Genomic DNA, 20,723 nt, shown 5'->3' with positions numbered 1-20,723 from the left:
TCACTTGCCAGGCACAAGAAGCAGCCGACTCGAGTCTCAGAAGATCAACTAGGCCACGTAGAGCACCGACGCGCTTTGCCGACTACATCACCTAAAGAAAAAGGAGGATGTACCAGGCGGGCCACCGCTTAATAAATCGGGATGATCCCACCTCACCTGGCCACCTTGAGAGAGGGCGCGCGCGCGGCGCGGCAGCCATCAATAAACAGTCCCTTGCTAGCTAGCGTCTCGTGTGGTTGTGTCTTTGCTGAGCGCGTAAAGCAGAACAGCGGGTAACCAAAACAATGTATGCAACGAACGAGTGGTTAGTTTGGTGAGGCTGTCTCCGCAGTCTTTTGATAGTTTTCCGCTGTGCTGCTACTTTGGCTTGCAGATGTTTAATGGTTTGCTTGTACTTCATTGATGGAGACATTGTCGCTGGCACACAGGAACGCACTGCAATAAACAAAAAAATGGATGTAAAAGCGAAGAACAACTAATCCCATACGAGCACTTTCCTCGCTCTTTCAGACCCAAGGTGCACAACTTTCTTCTGTGGTGCAAAGTTTTCGATTCCACTACCTAAAAACAAACCATTCACAATGTTGACAATGCACAAAAAAAATGAAAATCACTGAGAGCCCACCCTTACATTTTGTAAGTGCACACGTAGTGTCCTTTTGAGGATAGTTTCCTCAGAATGTCCTAAACATAAAATAGCACATTAAAACAGCTGCAATAAAAGCATAGTCACCATTTTCTCTAGGGCACTCAGACGTGGAGCTGTTGGCAGAGACATCTTCTGGAGGGTCTTGTGAAGCTTGTTCAGTGCCTCGGACAGTGCTGTCGGAACAACCTTGCGAGCGGCCTGCGGAAGTCTCTATATCAATCCACTCTGGTGTTGAAGTGAACATATAACTTACCGGTCACACAAGTTCCTTTTGTGACAGCTGAATGACTGGTTAAGGTTTTCTCCGGCAAGACGAAGTCGGCGGAAATTCTTTCACCAGCTACAAGGGAGCTGCCACCTGCAGAGGTTTGGTCAGCAGTCAATTTGGGTAAAAAAAAGAGAAATCGCGACACTGAACGCACCCTGTTCATCGGGGCACCTCAATGTGTGGGAGCCGCTTTTTGAAGCCTCTACCGCAGGTCCTGAAGAAATGAAATTACGACAATGTGTAAGCAGGAGGCTTAAAATAACACAAACTAAAGCTCATCCGCACCTTGCAGTGCAGCTTTTGCAGTCATGTCACAGTCACTATTTGAAGCGACGCTCAGAAAATCTGCATATATGTGCAGTTGGTACAAGTTACAAAGCTTGTAGCATGGGGAAACTTAAACAACTCTTTCAAAAGCATAAATTGGTAGAACGTGGAAGAAAAGAGAAGGCACCAACAAGGAAACAAGTAATTTGTGATTTTTGGAATTATCAACAGTGCCAGCTTTCACTGATGAAAGGTACAGATGCTCGCGTCCGTGGCAGACGCAGCACGCGTCGCCTCGGCTTTGCGCCGTGCCGCCTTTGCTACACTGCATACGTTGCACAATGTTCCCGTCAAGCCGCCGCATAGAGCCGCAAACTTTATTTTTAGCGAACCTCCCCGTCCTTACAAGCTACAGAAAAAGGTTACAACTGCGTGAATGAGACCCCACGTAAGAAACAAACTCGCACACACGAAGCGCAACGTGTGTGCGTGCATCTTTCTATGTTTGTTGCACAGTGTCTTATTCGCACAGGTGCAACCGTTTTCTGAAAAAAATGACTGAACAAGACCAACAACATGTCATTCAACAATCTTCGCTTGAAAACGTGCCTCACCTGTTATCTCACGCTTGAAAACGTCGACGCAGCCGACGTTGACGAAAGCGACGAAAGGTTCTCGCTGTCAGTCATGCATGGGCTTGTCACTGGGTGGATGGTGTTTATGACAGTACGGCTGGAGAAAAATAATCGCGTAAGGTGTGTTGAATAAATTGTTTTTATGTATAAAGAACATACTTAGTTTGGGCGTATAATTAATATTTTGTGAAAACAATTCTGTTGCATTGATTATAACTGTTTTTTTCTGCGCTTGCGTCCTCTGACGTTTGATGAGAGCACTAGTTGATTACGTAATCGTGACGCACTTCCTAAGGCCAGGTTTCGTGGAGTGTCCTCTCTTGTCTTCTTCTTTCTCTATGACTATGCTGGGGGAATGGGAAGGGGGTATAGAGATGCGAGAGGGAGAGAGAAAAGAGAAGAGAAAGAGAGAAATAAAGAGGATTGTCAGTCAATGGGCTGACGCGTATACAGCGGTGGCACTACACAAAAGTTAAAGGTGTTCACATAGGCTTGTAGTCCTCAAAAAGCACAAGACAGCTCTGACTGCCTTTTGAGCCAACGAAAGACGAGGACGGTGTTCCAGTAGCACCTACATAGAGAGTGGCCGATCGTCCAATTGTCGCAATGCGTTTGAAAGCGTCTGTCTTTCAGAGGCAAATCGAGGGCAACGGCATAGCAGATGGCCGATGTTTTATTAAGTGCCGCAGACGTCGCGTTCCGCATTGTCGGTCAATTCAGTGAGGGTTGTATATGCTTTTGTGAAGGCAACCCCCAATCAAATGCGACAAAGAAGCAAAGCTTCACGTCGACGAGATGGAGGTCGAAGTTCCAGTCGAGGGTTTATTTGGTAGAATCTCGTATGTCTTATGCTTGGGGTGTTCCATTCCAGCAGACACAGACTACGTGCCAGGTGACGAAGTTGCTTTGCAGCGTCTGTCCTTGATAAAGGAATCGGAAGGGTGTGCTCTTTTTGGTGGGATGTGCGAGCCGCGTTGTCTGCGGAATCATTGCCACTGATCCCACAATGACCAGGTAGCCACTGAAAATTGATAGCGTTACAATTATTAATTAGGTGACAGAAAAAAAAGTCATGACATTTTTTACAAAAAAAAGTGATTGAGTGCATTGGTATCAAGGAGCGCGAAAGTTTGTCTTTAGTGTGTGATCCGGGAAATTAAACAACGTTGGGATGGCATCTTTTCGAATATGAATTTTTGGGACCGAGTGTTGAAAACATGATTCTGCCAAATTGTCAATGTAAGGTTTACTTCCTGCAAACGGCGTCCAGTTTTCCCTCTTTAAGTTACTGACCCACTTCTCGTATATTTGAGGCCTACATATATACATATCAAAAACTACATATCAAAAAGCCAAACATCTTCAACATGCTTTGTTAAAAAAACAGCAGGTCAGCTACCACAATTTCCTCACAGATTGCGTAAAAAGGAATATAATTTTAAGGTACTCATGCGTAAAATGCCTTCGCGAAAATATTTCTGGTCAATTAGTAAAGTTTACTGCTCTACAGGCCGGCATTTCATTAAAAAGAAGAGAAGAGCCCTCGCGTCCGCAGCAGGCGACTGTTCATGATGGTGGTTTCCGGGGAACCAAAGGCGTCTTCCGGTGGCTTCAACCGCACACGCTCGATGCGCCATCCAGCTTCCCTTGTAGAGATCAGTGGTTTAGGTTGACAGACAAACAAATAGACAGACGAAAAAAGACATTTGTGTTGAAGTTGAAAGAAAATGGCAGCATATCCACGGAGTGATTGATGGAGAGCGGGGCGAAGCATCCGTCCGTCCATTCGTTCTTGCTTCCGTCCGTCCATGCGTGTGTCTGTGTGGCCGCCCGTGCGTCCATCCGCCCGTCGATGCGTGCGTCTGTTCGTGCGTCCGCACGTCCATCTGTGCGTCCGTCCCTTCGTCCGTCCATGCGTGCATCTGCTCCTGCGTCCGTCCACGCGTGCATCTGTCCGTGCAGCCATCCGTGCGTCCGTCCATGCATCTGTCTGTGTGTCCGTTCGTCCACCTATTCAACACTCCAAGTACCACCAACTCGCATCTTTTCATCATATATTCCTCATATAGAAGCACCGCCATCCAGCGGACATCCCAAGGACTGAACGAAAGGAGGCACACGCACACTTTCTTACGGCTTGCACTTCGTGTCTACTTCCCACCTTTAACCACCTCGAGTTCATGGTATATACCAGTTCACTGTATTAATGGCACTGCGACCCAACGCTCGCTAAACCTTTTTTAAAACCAAGGAGATTACGGCCAGCGAGTATAACGTAGCAACCCTTTCTTGTCAGATAGTGCTCGATGTACATGTCAATGGCTGCTAAGGGGAAATGAGAGACAGGGGAATTCGGCTTTTAGATAACGCGCACGCTGCGAATTTGTTATTGTTCAACAACGCACAGAAGAAATCTCCCACCAGCACCACCTTGGAGGTCAAAATGTAAGACTGGTTACACACTACTACTACGACTACGAGGGACGAACGGGTGCCGCAATAAGACGCTTCGCCTCTAAAACAAATAGATACATGGACAGATATGGTCGGGCCTTCAGTCTAGGGCTCCACTGTAACGGGTAACTCACTGGGCCTCATCAAGTAAAGCTATTGGACAGTGTCCTCGTCCACAAGAAATGCCTCCCACTGCCCGTGTGACATGTGCGGTTGCGTAGTAATGTGTTGGCTGTCGACGTGTACGTGTGGGCCTCCAGATGCACTCCAATATCATGTGGCTGAGTGTTGGTTGGTGTGTCTGAACACTACGGACATGTTTCTCTAAATCATGTGGGATATGTTTTGCTTGGATGGTACACATATGGGGAAAGCTGTTGGTCTGTACGTGTCTCCAATCCCTGCTTTGTTGGTTATTCAAGTTTTTATGTGGAAGGCCATATTCTCTTCGTTGCTATCCTCTGTCGAAGAAGGTTTTTATGAATCAGCAAAAAGCTCGCATCGAGAGGGATTCGTCGATTAATGAATGGTAAAGGGTGGTGAAAGAGTAGTTGTTAATTGGTTGGAATGTACTACACTATCCATAAATTATCACCCACCGTCGAGGATGCAATGAGTCGCACAATCACTGCCACTGCTGATGCTCTCTTGGGGACTAACAATATTACATTCGTGGCTCATGTATCGTCAAAAGTGTGAATGAATATTGAAAAAAAGAAAAAAAAAGATGCCCAACGTCACCGATGTCACTTCCAAAGGCAGAGAGTGGGAAAGTGCATTGCCACTAGTCTTTATTTAATAACTACGCCGCAGTGTACGACTAGTCGCTTCTAATGCAATACAACAGCGTTGCTTCTCCGCGTACAGGTACACTAACCCCACAGGTAAGGCGACGCCCACAGTTCGACATGGAAGTGAAGCGATGGTCCGAAACCTGTAAAAGAATGGTGGTGCACATTGCATAGTTAGCGCAAGAACAGATACACCTTTGTAGGTGCAGTTTAGCCAATTTAGTAAGACTGTATTTAACGTTAATGACTGCGACAGTCATTCTGGCTAGTCGTTTAATAATGTGGTTGGCATTAGCAGCCTGCGATATACTTGAAGAATACACAACAGCGATGCTGTTAAGCTGATGAACTATTTCTATTCTTCCAGAATTAAAGGTAATACTATCATGGGAGGAAATCGATATTGCTTATGAGAACGAAAGAGAGAACACGTATTGTATAAATGCTTGTGAGTGGCTGTGAGAGGGTCTCTTATTTCACGAACCCTCTGGCCAGAACAGCCCACTGAGCTCAAGCGACGAGTTGACGCTGGTCTACCGGGTCCGGCTGGGAGATTGAAGCCTCCCGCGCTTCACTGATATGGTTCGGGTCCGCATCTGTTGCTGCTGCTTGTAGCGCTGTCTGCCACATTGCAGTGTTGGCAGGTGGAGCTGTGCAACGTTGGTCTCATATGGTGCAATAGGATGCCGTGGGCGGTGTTGCTTTGAAGGCGCCTGCAGCCGGTGCCTTCTTCTCTTGTGTGCTTTGTGCTTGGTGAAGGGTATAACCTGCGTTCGAGCCGATAATGTCGCAGTAATGCATGATACGTTAAGGTGTGGTACAAGCTGCATCAGTGTCGCAGATCGAACACCACGACGCGCACGCCCGTGGCAGCGGCACCTGCCTCGTGCAAGAGCGAGCGTCTCGTCTTCTTCTAGGCGATGCCGATACACCTACCGCTATAGCGGTAGGTGTATCGGCGTATCTGTATCCTCCGTATACGGAGGATACTGGATCTGTTTCTTCTTCTACACAAAAACATCACAGGATATTCATTTACTGAATGATGATGAGTGGGGCGAAGCGTCCATCAGTCCGTCCGCACTTCAGTTCGTCCGTTCTTTCTTGCTTCCGTCTATCCTTCCTTCTATGCACCCGTATGTCTGTCCGTGCGTGCGTGCATCCATCCATCCGTCCATCCGTTCGTGCGTCTGTTTGTCCATTCGTTCGTCCATACATCCATTTGCTTGTCTGTCTATCCGTCGGTGCATATGTTCGTCCGTCCGTCCATCTAGTGAACACTCCATGTACCACCATCTTACAATTTTTCATTATATTTTCATCATATAGAAGTACCGCCATCCAGCAGACATTCCAAGGACTAAACGAGAGGTGGCTATCTACTACTACAAGTAGTACATACATCGCGGACCACCGTTTCACGGCAAAAGGAGCTTCACCCCTAAAATGAACCCCCCCCCCCCCAGTGTAAGTATAACATTTTATTTTGCTTGTTAATTATAAAACTACATGGACGCCATCTGTTGTATAACATCTGCATTCGTTTATTCCACCAACAACTATCACCTAGCGGTGAATCCTGGAACAAGGTGGGTACGTACTGCATACATCGCGGACGACGGACCCACGCCCAGCTTCGCGCCTAAAACACCAACAGAATGAAACGAAAAAAAATTGCCCGCAGCTTCCCTCGGGGGAACACTGAGGAGGATGCGGAGCATATAATCGGTTAACGGGGTGTTAAAGTGCGACTTACTTGGGTCGATGGCTAAATTGGTTAACGTGGTTGTGAAATGGGGTGTTAAATTGCGACTTACTTGGGTCGCTGGCTAAATTGGTTAACGTGGTTGTAGGAGGGGTGTTAAATGAGTGAACACGTACGACACGTATGCGAAAGGGCGGTGTTTATTTATTGCGACGAACTTTGAGTGGTTCCGCCAACACTTTGGCCGGCGCTGGTCGAAGGGACGTCGATCATTGCGACCTCGGACGTCGACGCGCCGTACAAACCAGCCGACGAGCGGCAACTGAGTGAGCGAGCACCGACCTTGAGTATATATACAGCGCGACGGCGCATGCACTGTCAGCTGTCGATGTTCTCGAAGTGCGACGGCGCATGCGCGCGCGCGTCAGCTGCCGATGTTCTCGAAGCGTGACGGCGCATGCGCGCTACATTATACAGCTAGCGAATGTTCGTGAAGAGGAGAAGCGCACGCGGTGTGTAGAGGAGGAAGGGTGCACAGATGGTGGAGGAGTGAAGCGCGCGCGGTGTGTAGAGGAGGAAGGGATGCACAGATGGTGGAAGAAGGAGGAGGAAGCTTGCGGACGGCGCCGCACTACAAGCCTCGAGTATTAGATGCTCCGCATCTAAAAATTACACCATCAGACTAAGTCAGGCCACCATATTCTACGAAATCTCAGTATTTCTTACCACATTGAACACGGAGGCAAACACGACATACCACGCACTATCCGTGCTAAGCTAACAGTACCACCCATACCAAGAAACATGCACCCTGAACACAACAAGGGCAGACGTGTCAGTAGCGCCAGGGCCATGTCAAAGATGTTTGGGCGCAACCACGAGGCAGTCTTTGTCGATGCAGCACGCTACCAGGAACGTCACCGCTTCGTGGCTGCTGTCGTAGACCACACACAACAATGCAAAAGCAGCGCGTCAATCATCACAAGGAACGTAGAAACGGTGAAGGAAGTGGCTATCGCGATGTCCATAGCCCACACTAACGCATCTTATGTAATCAGCGACTCGCAGACAGCCGTTCGAAACTACGCCAGTGGCAGAATCTCTCCCGAGGCATTGCGGATCCTTAATAGAGGCAAAATTCACGAGACGGACAAATACGTGCGCATCCTTTGGTTCCCTGGCCACATACCACTAGGTAACCCGGAGGACAGTCCGAATTAAGTGGCGCACAACGTCGCTAGAGGTCTTACGTTAAGAGTCGCGTTAGACGAAGCGGCCACTCAAACGGACTTCTATGTGCCGGTGTGGGAATGGGACGATCGGTTCACTAAATTTTGTGACATAACTCAACACTATGGACTGTAAAGGCGGGAATACCCTCCACGTTACCCCAAGCTAAATTGTGCCCAGTTCGTTCAATGGCTGCAGCTACAAACACGCACATACACTAACCCAGCCATCATGCACCACATATATCTCGGCGTCTATTGTTCTAATCTATGCCAGTACTGTACCACTAGAGCCACGCTGGACCATATCTTATGGGAACGTGCAGCACTAGTCAGAAATTCTTGGGTCGCGGCCTGCGATGACGAGCTTCGGGCGCGTTGGCAGACTGCGCTGCTCAGTTCGCGCCTGGACAAGCAACTTTGGGCAATCCAGCAGGTCAAGGAAGCTGCCGGGAGTCACGGTCTCTCCGTGAGCTCTTAGGTGGGACGCCTGCCCAGCAATCTGCCGGAAATAATAGTGTATCTCTTTCTCTCTCCCACTAAAGAGAAACATGAGGGAGATTTAGAATAACGTTTGCAGGTGCTGCGGGCGTTGCAGGCATAGCGGGCGCCATAAGAGTTTTAGAGTAGCGTTTGCTTTCCTTAGGGAAAAGTCTAGGGACTTTCGCCCCGACCGCAAATTTACACACGGAAGCTACACACAGCACTTCGCGGGCCTCGCGAGCCGTGATCGCCGCACGCTATTGCGGATTTTCTGCGGGCGGGCCGCGAACACGAACGGTGACTCACGTTACGACGCATGCGCAGTGGCAGTGACCGCACCGCAAGGGCTCGCGCTGCGCAATTCTAAAACTCCCTATGTGTAGATGCAAGGCAGCGGGTGCTAACGCTTAAATTGGCAGCAGCGTTGACGCTGGCGCTCATTGTGGCGTTACGCAGGAGAGGAAGAGGAGGAAAGAGCTTTATTTAGAAAATCCGGTGTCCTCGGTGGTGCATATCCCATGCCTTATAGGTGTCAGCCAGGAGCTCTTGGGTCCTGGCGCCATCCTTGGCCCGTAGGATTGCCCAGAGTTGTTCATCTGGGTCTGAGCGCAGGAGAGAAACCTGGAAAGGCGCAAAGCACGCAGTGATGAACCGATGTTTCCTACTAAAATATGCGAATCACTGCTAATGGGCAATTAGAGACAGACGACTACGATTGGACACAGAGAACCACAATATGCTTTTAGTTAACACGCATGCTGCGAATTTTTATTGTTCAACAATGCACAGGAGAAATTTCCCACTGGCACTACTATGGAGGATACGGGGTGGCCAGTGAATGGTTGTGCAGCGCAAGCAGTCGGCCTTTTGGACACAGGTCGCTTAAGTCGCTGGGACGTTTGGCGTGAAATGACCCTCCTGTGTTGCGATCCAACGGGAAGATACGACAACGACGGCGTCAACCAACTACGTGCGGGCCTAAAGAACTTCGCTCCTAAGAATCGCTCCGTCGGCCGGATCGGAACCCGCAACTTCCGAAGAACGCGTCTGATGTTCCACCTAGCGTGCCTTCAGGGATTGTGCTTCCTCGTTCGCTTCACTGCAGCACATCTGCGCATGTAATAACCGGGAGCATTAACCAGATCTAAGTGTACCACGCGGTAGAAAACACGGACGGGAAAAGACAAGTACTGCGCTTGTCCTTGTCTATTTAGTCCGTGTTTCCTACCGCGCAGTATATTTAGATCATGTATCACTAACTGGCACAATCGTTCACTTTGAGTGTTAATCATGTTCGGTTACCGCCCGTGTTCCAGGCAACGCTGTTTCCGGTAGTGCGTTACTTTTCTCGGTAATTTAGTAACGTACTTCGCATTTCCGAACTGTATTATGGGTAAGATTCATAACGTTTTTCGGTTACATGAAGGTACTAGTTACGTCCAGGTACTAGTTACGTTTTATTACAACTATTTCGGGGTTTCGGCAGAACAATTCGTTTCGTCGGTGCCACGTTCCCGAAGCTTCTTGTCGGAGCGATGGACTTCTATCGCATAAAAATTGGAGGTTCAGCGAGTTGTTCCGATGATGATGATGCTCAATCATGACTCAAGCACTTCTGTCAGCCTAATATCAGCCTACTAGGTGTTGACAATAGGAGTATCGTCTGATGCGTCTATCGACCATGTACCTATTTGCAGTAAGGGTTGACGTCTCTGAGACAAGCTGTCCGATGACCATTTTTAATCAGAGCCGTTGCTTATTTTCTACCGGCTGTGGCTGTTAGAAAGCCGATCCTGCAATACTATAGCACTGTCCATGTCCACCTCGGTGGAATAGTGGCTACGGTGCTCGGCTGCTCACCCGGAGGTTGTTGGTTCGATCCCGGCAGCAGCGGTCGCATTTCGATGGAGGCGAAACGGCAGAAGCCCGGCTATTTGTGTGATGTCCCGGCATGTTAAAAAACACCAGATTGTCTAAACTTCCAGAACCCTTCACTACGGTGTCTATCATGATCATATCGTGAATTTGGGACGTAAAAACCAAGATGCTATTGTTATAGCACTGTTCAGTCTTATTTTTAAAATAAAATGTGTTTCTATCTTCAAATGCGGGTACATATTTCCTTTTGTGGAGTGCCCGAGTCGGTGAGGCTGACCTAGAAGCCTGAACATCAGCAGTCGAAGTTTTAGGTTAATCGTACAAGTTAAAATTCTGATGAAATCTCGATCAATCGGATCAAATCCCATTTTCTGTTTCAGGTCACTTTGAGAAATAGTTTTTACATTGGGCCACAAAGCTACAAGCCATCGAACGCTATAGGTAAGTTTAAGCCATTATATTTTAAAATCTGGTACCTCTGTGCAAAGTTCTTGCGGTATATCAATGTTTAAGCTAAAATCGTTATATTGGTTAGAAGCTTTATGTGAAATATAAATATCAGCTTTACCAAATTGGTATTTGGGGTTCCTACAACAAAGGCACATTGAACGAAATTCGTGACTAAGGTAACCTAGATTACATTTTTTTCGGTAATTGTAACGGCAACGCGTTGCTTGTCTATTGCCGTGTAATGAGTAACGTATTTGGTTAGTTTTCTTTCAGTAGCGCCTACAACACAATTTCCCTTGAACGGAGTGGGGGATAATTGTTTATTTGTTGCCTTGAGATTATGGTTCATATATACTCAAGGGGATTGGCCAAGAAGGCGTAGTAGCTTTTCTGGGAGCATTACCACTATGTTTAAGAATTAATTTATATTATTATATAATTAATGCGAGAAAAACCACAGAATGAGAGAGAGAGGCAGAGAGAGAAAGGGGAAAACAGAAAAGGTAGTTTGAGAGATTTCGACATTTCAGATTTTAAGATGACTACACAGTACTTCACCTAACCACTCAGAATCCTTGTTAAAACACTTTTTGATCAGACGCAATAGTACCTATTAAATTTGAAATTAGAATTAGATACTTTCGGATGCCTGAACAAATACGCAAATTGCATTAAAAGCATCCCGGTGGCAATGTCCCGAAACTGAGGAACCAAGGTACAGTACAGTTCGCGCCGTCAATCTATCAGATATATTCAGAAAGAGAACAACTACAAGCCTTTTTGTAAGTATAGAGTCTCGGCGACAAGGTAAAAATAATGTTCATTTGTTCCTATTTCTTCGAAGAATCCACAGAGGAGTGATATCACCTTACCAGCTCTGTGTAAATATAGATTTCGAGGGGGGATACGGCTTCGGAATCTAGTAATCAAAGCTTCGAGCTTTCTGGACGGAGTCCACTCAGGTCGCTTAAGGTGGTTATATTCTGTCCATGTATAGCTATTGTTTCTATCATATCAGTGCAGATTGCTGATTTTCTATATCATATTGCGGTTATAAATTCTACTTCTGGCAGTACGGATATTATATGGCCATCCAGCGCGACTTGTACTAAGGAATCGGGCAGTTCAATCAATCTTAATCCGCAGTGGCCTAGAACTCACAGTAACCTCTGGTGTCTGAGGTTACTGTGCGCTCACAACCAACGACGCCGATGCCCACAGTGACGCCAACGCCGGAATTTTCTTTTTAAACGAGCTCAAAGAAATTCTGGTGTTGGCGTCAGTGTCGGCGTCGGCGTCGTCGGTTGTGAGCGCAAGATTATCATCCTTGCGTGACCGAAAAATCGAGGATCTTTGCTCAATGTCAAAATTGAGAAATATTCAAACAAAATAAATGGTAGAAAATAGGGGGTTGAGCGGAAATAGAACCCGGGTCTTTAGCGTGGCAAGTGGTTGTTCTACTTCACAGCCACACTTCTGCTTGTGCTTTCTGTGTAAATTACTTCCTCTGCTTTGAAACGCAGTGAAAGTAACTTTCATGCTTTACAAACACACGTGTCCTGTATACATGCTTCACAATACAATTTGAAATATTGCCGTAAGAATGCGTGGTACGAGCGTACATTGACATCGGGCATGAGAACATGAGATTATCATAATGACTGTTTCGAAGAATAAAGCCAGTCACGCACTACAAAGGCAGACACGCCACTGCACCCTTAATGCCACGTAGTAGGTGCATAGGATGTTTGAAGAGATTTCATACACCAAGTGTTTGAAGTACACACTAGAAACAAAATGTTGCTATCGCGTTGAACTCTTAAAGGAGGAGCTTAAGGGTCACCCATTTTTTTTACTTATTTTTCAGCCAAGGAGAAATAAAGGGTACCTAGTTCACCTTGCCAGGTGTGTTAACTTATCCACAGATCATAATAATTCATCATAAATATGAAATCTATAGATCATCATCAAGATAACGGGATACGATTGCATCTCATCTACCCTCAGAGTCTTCCAGAATAAATATAATCGAACACGGCACACAGCATAAAGGCACTGCTGTTTTTTACTGGCCGCTGTTCAAGTGCCTCGATCCTTCGGTTTCTATAAGTAGATGAAAAAAATCACAGCATATCGACAGAGTGAATGATGACTTGGGCGAAGCATTCGTCAGCTCTTCCGTGCTTCCACCCGTCCGTCTTTGGTGCCCTTATCAAAATCTCATGATTGCAACGTACTTTTTGGATGTAAGTGTATACGACACGTGAGTCTATCGAAGCGGCCACGTTGTCAGAAAACTGTGTGTCACGAAGGCCAAACCATGGCCTAAATGCCAGTAAAGACATCTTACGGCGATGTCGCGTTTTTGGAGAGGCGTACAATTAATAAATTTTCAATCCCGGTACGCATCGTAGCTCTCGAGTTCCTAAGCACCGAGAGTGAGAATGCACCAAATGCCGCCGGAAGGCACCATATATAAAAACTCACCACGGCTACGGAAGTCGACAGGGCTCAGCGACTCAGTAGACACACACACACACACACCACACTCTCTCTCTCACACACACACACACACACACACCGGAAGACCACTGATCTTGAACTGAGCTTTAATGGACATTCCAGGGCACATACATAAAGATTTCATGGCGCTCGTACAAACGCGTTGTCCTTGACAGAAAAAAAGGAAAACTCATAAAATACCAGCGCCTATTTTTGCTGGGCACGCACACCTAATCTCTGTTTTCACAGATAATCTTCTTCCTCCATTGTCAACGCCATGGATAGGATGCTAACGCACGTGTCATCCACGCTGGATTCTCCAGAGATTTATCTGTATTTCTCTACCTTTGTTTCCATGCAAAGTGCATGACTGAATTCAAGTAGTATGCGTCTTTCTTTCGGTTTCCTGCGACAGTGTGGGGCGTGCAGCCACTTTGTCACAAAACCAAGTTCAGAAAAAGTTTAGCCGCCCGGCCCACTTCGACACTTCGACCTTTTTAGTCGCGCCGATTCCATTCAGCTCATGAAGTTCACAACGATCCGTTATTTTATCCAACACAGAAGCTAAAACACAACAAACAAAGCCACAAGTACATTCGAAGCCGTGAGCACGATGACTAGATAGATCTTTGTAATACCCAACACTGCCATGACAGGTGAACGATCACAGCGCCAGCGTTCCCTCAGTAAGTATTCAGTGAAACTCTATCATCAGTGTTGCTGAATACGGTTCGATGATGCTGAGGCAGCACACTGGTAGAGGTAGTGGCTGGAGGTGCTATGGCGATCAAAATAAACTGGAACAATTTGGTACCAACGTGCTGCACTGTTCGCATTTTTTTTTTTCAGCTGCTCGTAACCTGGATGGTAATAAAAAGAAATACACCAGAGTTGTCCTTCAAGGCGCTGTAACCTGGACGGTAATAAGAAAGAGACGCACGCTAGGGTAGTCCTTGATTTTGTGACGTCCGTGACACAATCCAAGACGAGTCTCTAGCGTCGCTTTATTACCACCAAGGTAAGAGCGCGAGGAAAACAAAAGGTGACCAGTGGAGAACCAAGACGCCGCGCAGTTCGCGTCGCTCCTCATCGCCCGAGTGTCTTGATTGGTGGGTTCATCCGGCAGGACTAACGTCAAAGGTAAGGTGCGCGTTTGTAATTCGGTTCGAAAACTGCCCGTAACTCTACCAAATTGTAGGAATGTTTATTTACATGATCAACAGCAAGGTACAAAAGTGTTGATTGCTGCCGTTGTTGTTCTCACGCATATTAAAACTGCCTCTACCCACGAGGGAAATAAGCCACACCTTAGTTTGCAGAGTAAACGTGGCAGCAAAGAATCAAATGCCAATAAGCGCTGTATAGGATAAATAATGCGATAACACGTGATACAAATGAACACATTGGAGTGGACTGCCACCCAAACATGAACAAACAAAAGTTTAGAAAAAAAGTTTCTCCGTGAGGTTTGTAATCTCCAGCAGCTTGACCTTCTGAACTCTTGAATGGCTTTTTTTCTTCTTTAGAGCAGTGCAAATAACAACATCGCCAGCACCAAACTGGCCGGCTCCAAAAGGCGAAATGTTTGGTGTAAACAATGCCCGGCCTACCAGTCGGCATTGTAAGAAACCTTTGTTTTGCGTAAGGGGTCAAAACGGTCCCATCAGAAGAGAAAGGAATCAATTTTTTCGCTCGTACATTGGAAATTGTGCAGAGGTTATTGAATGAGAAACCATATTTTTGAAAGTAAATATTTATACGGCTAACTCTACAGCATCAATTTCTTAGTCACCTCGCATTGACGTGAAGGACATAGCGTTCTAATGGAATGCTAAACGTCGCTAATACTCGGATGGAATCAGACGTCGTTCAGTCAACTTTAGGAAAAAAAATGCATCTAAATCTTGCTCTTTTATGATTAAGGCTAATGGTAAGTTATATAAATGATTACGAAAGAATAACGATGAACTAAATAGGAATAACGGTGTTTGAAAGAGAGACGAAAGTGGTTTATTGAGTATAATGAAATGAATTTATCGTATTTATTTCACTTGAACTTATCTCATTGTCTACGGCGACCGTCTTAGGAAGTCAGTTACGTTTTGTTGGCCTTTCAAGATAATAAATAATGTCCTGTTTAAGCAGTCGTGCAAGATTTTGAGCTGCGACAAAGACAAGGTTTCCTTTGGCTTTGCAGGCTTGTTGAGGGGCAAGCCGTATAGGTTTAATTTGAATATACTATCATAGCTGCGTGTCACATCATGCTATCATTGAACCTTATTATACCCCTTGAAATGCAATGAGCTGGAGGCATAGAACATAGCTCTGCAGTATGATCCTATAGCAGGTTGTTGGTGGCTATTATACTTATCATTCGCCTGCTAACATTACATGATTGGGGGGGGGGGGTGCTAACGCTTCCTGTAAAGTTGTTTTCGCCTCGTGGCGCACGTGTTTCGTGCATAGGCCGTATTTCGGGTTCACAACTAGCGAGTGGTAGGTGACGTTGTGCTCGCGAGCGTTTATTACCACCACCATAATCCTGGTTAGATCGGTAGCGCCGGTGGTGACCCCTGGCGGCAAGCCTTGGGGGCGGAACGAAAGAGCTAAGCGAGTCTTTTTGTCTAGTGGCGTTTGGCGCGAAGGGCTGTCTCTCGCAGCAATAGGACACCCCGGTGCACGGTACCGCGGGCCGTCTGCCGCAACGTTTCTAGACTAGGTAAGTTGCAAAACTCCCCGCGTCGGACTACTCGTCACACGGCGCCGGGACAGCTTCCGGTTTGGTGGCACTGGCGGCGCAACAAGCTTCCGCTAGCAGACGAAAACGCGTGGTCGTCGTGGCAAGACGCCATGGCGGCCGTTCTGAAAGAGCTTTGCCAACAGTATATTATCAAGATTTGTTGTGCTGCCGCAGAAACTTAATACTTCGTAATATTTAGTGGTGTAAGGCAAATACAGTATAATTATGGTTTTCTAAACTGCCCGCAATAAACAATGCTTGATATATATAGCATAACATTCGAGTCTGTCGGTTAGTAGCTAGTTGGTGTACGTTCGCAATAGATTTTTAGACGCGAAAAACCCAATTACAATGTCTGGCATCCTCTTTTGTGGCTGTGTTTTTCGGGCTTGAAAATAACTCACAACTATGTGGCGCAATCTTATGGCTTTTGTCTGGTTAAGTAGTCAGTTTTTTTTTTTCGTGTCAGTCACATTCTTTAGCAACTTAGACCGTCGAAAAGCTACGCGTGCGGCCATATTCTTGAGCATGTCTTCCCTTTGCTTCTTCTGGAGTTCCTCTAATGAAACCTGTTAACACAGCTGCAGCCAAACCTTCGAGCAGAGACCGCACTTTGGGGTATCGGTGAGCACTTCGTAGTCATTACTGACGAGTCTGCCTGCTGAAGCATTGGAACAACATGAACACACTTGCAGCTATTCTATAGGTCCTCCAGATGTTCTGCTTATTGGATGATGGTATCGGCTTTGCCAGGTTACTTGGCTAAGCAATAGTGACGGCTGCCAATGGTGACTGTCATGTCTTTTGCGACGACAACGCATTTCTCCACAAATGGCGCTCGTTTTTTTCTTTGAGCCCTAGAAACACCACAAGAAGTTTTGTCTCGCCATTCTCAACAACGTTCCGCCAGCATGCAAAAAAAAAAAAAAAAACATTTTCTATGTCTTGAAGCGAAAGGACGCCACTAGTTGACGGCATGTCGAGACTTATTTCACTGCCTTCGAGCTCAGTGCTCGGAGATAGTCTATTCGTTTTCGCCGATGATATTCTGGAAAATACCCCACTCCTATCGGGCAGCTTTCGCTTCTTTGTCGCGGGCCCCGCGACAAAGGTAAGCGGGCGAATTCGGGAATATTAGTGGAACGCATCCTTCGACGAGGTCCCACTTTCCTCTTGCGATTTGCACCTTCTTACCATATGACGTGAGTGAAAGTCTTCAGGATGTCCTTCTCATGAAAGTGCGTATCTCATAATCATATGGTGGTTTTGGGACGTTAAACCCCACAAATCTAATCTTCTCACGAAAGTGCATATCACACACACGTGAGGTGCTGGGCAGTTTCTTATCCGCACGAGAAATAGCGTGGTCCCATACCTCTCGCTGCTCAGGTACACGTGGGCACAAAAGAAAAGTGGTGTCTCTCATTTCCCGTAGCTACTCTACAGCCGAGAACGCAACATCCGAGCATGATGGAAACACGCGACACATTCAAAGCAGAACAGGGTGCGCTGAAGCACAGAAATGTTCACGCAGAAAGAAGCCGCCACAGATATTGTCGCACTGCAACATGCACAGCGATGGACGTTACGGGAGTGACACGAGCGAGCCACAGAACACCTACCAGTGAGCGAGCTAGGTGTTCTGTGAGCGAGCATGCAGTGAGTGAATCTGGATGCGACAGCAGCGCCACAATTGCCGCTGGCAGCGGCCGCGCCGCGCAACATCGCTCAGTTTTGCAACTTACCTAGTCTAGAAACCTTACCTGGTCTGCCGGGGGCCATTGTGGCGAGTCAGGCGTTAGCGACACCACCTTGTTTGTCATTTTGTTCAGTGTTGTGTATTATTGTGTAAGGTTGGTTATCGTGTTGACCTCAATATGTATAATAATTCGGCTGGCGATATCGTCGTTCTAAAAGTAGGCCAATAAACGAGTGTGGAATTTGTTTCGGTCAACGCCTCCTCTATAAAGATGCCTGAGGAATGGCTCGCGCTCCCAGCGGAGTTGGCCTGCCTTCAGTTTTAAATACGCTCCGCGCCGTGGCGCTCGCGACCGACACTATCTTCACGGCGGTGGGCGGTACCAGCTAAGTGTTTTTCATCCGTGGCCCATAGGGGCGCGTCAGTCGAGAATTGTTCAAGACCTGCCACTGTGCATCACTGTTTCGGAGGCTATGCAAAGTGTTGCGTTGTTGCACCGTCCACCACAGATGACGCTAGCGACCGAGGACATTTTAAAATGAAGGAGGGAAAGGGTGTGGCAGCTGTTTTTCTTCTCATGCGGCAGGCATCTTTCTAGAGGAGGCGTTGGTTCGGTCAGACCGCGTCCGCTGTGTCCGTTCACTCCAAGAGTGTGGTGCTCTCGCCATTTCGAGACCCCACAGATTACAACACCCCCCCCCCCTCGCCCCACACACATACTTCATGCCTCTCCTACTTCGCTAAATGACCTAAGAGAGCACATACAAACCAACAACTAGAATTTCAAAAACTTCAGCGACGATTACAATACTACGGATCTGGAGCACAGCTTCGTGTGGGGGCAAGACGGACTGGGTTGGAAGTTTAAGCTTTGTCAAGGTATCGACCACGCCATGAATCATAATTGTCGCGTAGTAGGACTGCGCTCACTACGTCATCTCATCCGTCTTTTTTCGTATATAAGCGAGGTACGCGCTTCATATCTGCAAAGTATCATGCTCACTACGCTGACATTGAACTTTGCTGATGACGATAATGAATTATGGCTGATCACTTTGCACTAAGCTGGAAGCAATAAATCAAGGACTCGTTGAGCACTTGGCAATGTGTGATGATGACTTGTTATTTTACTCTTTTTCGACACTATATTACGTCGGTTAATGTGACTCCTTTTTCAACATGACGTTTCCACAGGGTATTTTTTACTTTTTTTGTTCATAAGTTTTGATTAGGAGCACTGATGAATACTTCACTCCAGTAGAATGCTCGACTGCCAAACAGAGGGCCCGTGTTGAAATTCCGTTTGGTCCAGGGTATCCTTTTTTTCTCATTTTATTCAATTATGTCTATTGGTTAGTTTTCCATGTAGATTGGTTATGCCACTGACGGCAACTGCGATGGCAACAGAGGTGGCGAGGCTGGTCACCGCAAAAACGGGGTCCTAAGAACTGCGCTCCTAAAAAGTATAAAAAAGGACGAAGAAAGAAAAAAAGAGAGTTGCTGATGTCATTACCCTCCTTTTCATTCTCACGTGGCTCCTCCTGGCCCTTAATTCCTCTTTTCATCACCAAGCCATGATATGCTTCATTCTCTCCGCTCTTCCTTTTCGTTCTCCTCATCCTTGCTTCTCCTTTCAATCGCTTTGCAATAGTATGCTATGCATGTCTAAGCTATTCATGGCTATACTATGCATGCATACATGCTACGCTACAAGCGGCTTGGCTGTCTGTGGCGCAAGCCTACCCGGTTTTTAACGGATGACCAAAACTTGACAATCGTAGTGTTCCACTGTTAAAGATGTCTCTCTCGTCATAATATTCAGTAGTGCGCGCTAGCATGCTCGTTAGCTGTGCGAGCGGAAATGAAAATCTTTAATTGGATAAGGCGTGGCGCTGGCGGCCCTTTCGCTAGCTTCACATATACCAAGTTTGGTACTACGTGACCTGAATGGACGACGAAGGTAAATGACACGTCCAAACTAGATAATCATGATATGAATTTTGTGTAAAACATGGCTACATGCTACGCTCATGACACGCTCACGGCCGTTTCGCTAGCTCCATATATACCAAAGTTGGTATCAGGTGACGTTAATAGAGGACGAAGGCAAATGAAACGTTCAAACATAATAATCATGATATGGAAGTCACGTACGGCATAATTTACTTCCGCCTCTTAAAGTTGTGCTGATTTTAAAGTGACCCATCACCCTTCCTCATTCATGCTTCGCTTATAATCAATTCCGACTGTAAGTGGGATCTGCCATTGTTTTTCTTTTATGAAAACGAATACTGAGCTCTACTCTGTATACCCGATTGCGAAGAAAGGCATGCCATCACCCAGAGGTCAGAATGTAGTTGAGGTGTTGTGAATCGGCACGAGCCAAGAGCGAATGCGTTCGTCGGCTCCTCTGTACACCTCTCCGAATGCTCTTCCTCAGCTTCCGAGGCGAAATTTCAATCAGCGCACATAGCACGCTAGCACGGGCGTTTTTTCGTGGTTTAGGTATCTGGCGTTTTGTTTTTTGCCCGCAGAGACGAAACTATTTTGTAAAAAGAAGCGTGATGGTGGTAATTTCATGTTACATGCCACAAATCTTGCAATTACTTAAAGTACAACTATTATATTCGTATTTATTTTATTTCAGGCAAGCTAGCTTGAAATTAGTGTAGCGTGGCAAGCTAGCTTGAATTTGTGCAGTGTCCTTAAACTTGCGTTTTCGTGTTAATAGTAAAAATAACTGAATGACATGTAAAAAATTAAGCGCAAGACTGTTACATTATTACTGACGTACTTTTGTGTAAGTGACCTCTAGGTGACTGAGCCAATTAGCTGTCCCCGAGTCTGCATGAGACAACCTGATGTACAGATGTTCTGGAAGTGACTGCCTACGTGAAAATAAGAGATCAACGCTCTCAGAAACGGTGACGATCAACACCATGTAGGTGCTAAAAATTCATCGTCGACCAGTGG

The 20,723-nt window shown here is 46.5% G+C and overlaps 1 long non-coding RNA gene across 1 annotated transcript; it reads right to left on the bottom strand.

Annotated features, from left to right (window-relative positions):
• Window positions 1-273: 273 nt before the first annotated feature.
• On the bottom strand, window positions 274-1,887 carry LOC142803619 (uncharacterized). Its single transcript, XR_012894195.1, has 5 exons — window positions 1,799-1,887; window positions 1,072-1,131; window positions 903-1,007; window positions 734-847; window positions 274-435 (listed from the first exon to the last, which is right to left on the bottom strand). It is a non-coding gene; the product is annotated as an uncharacterized LOC142803619 (long non-coding RNA).
• Window positions 1,888-20,723: the final 18,836 nt, after the last annotated feature.

Source organism: Rhipicephalus microplus, chromosome 1, assembly GCF_043290135.1.
Source record: "Rhipicephalus microplus isolate Deutch F79 chromosome 1, USDA_Rmic, whole genome shotgun sequence".
Lineage (NCBI taxonomy): Eukaryota > Metazoa > Arthropoda > Arachnida > Ixodida > Ixodidae > Rhipicephalus > Rhipicephalus microplus.
Note: the sequence above shows the minus strand (reverse complement) of the source record. Positions and strands in the feature narration are given on the sequence as shown.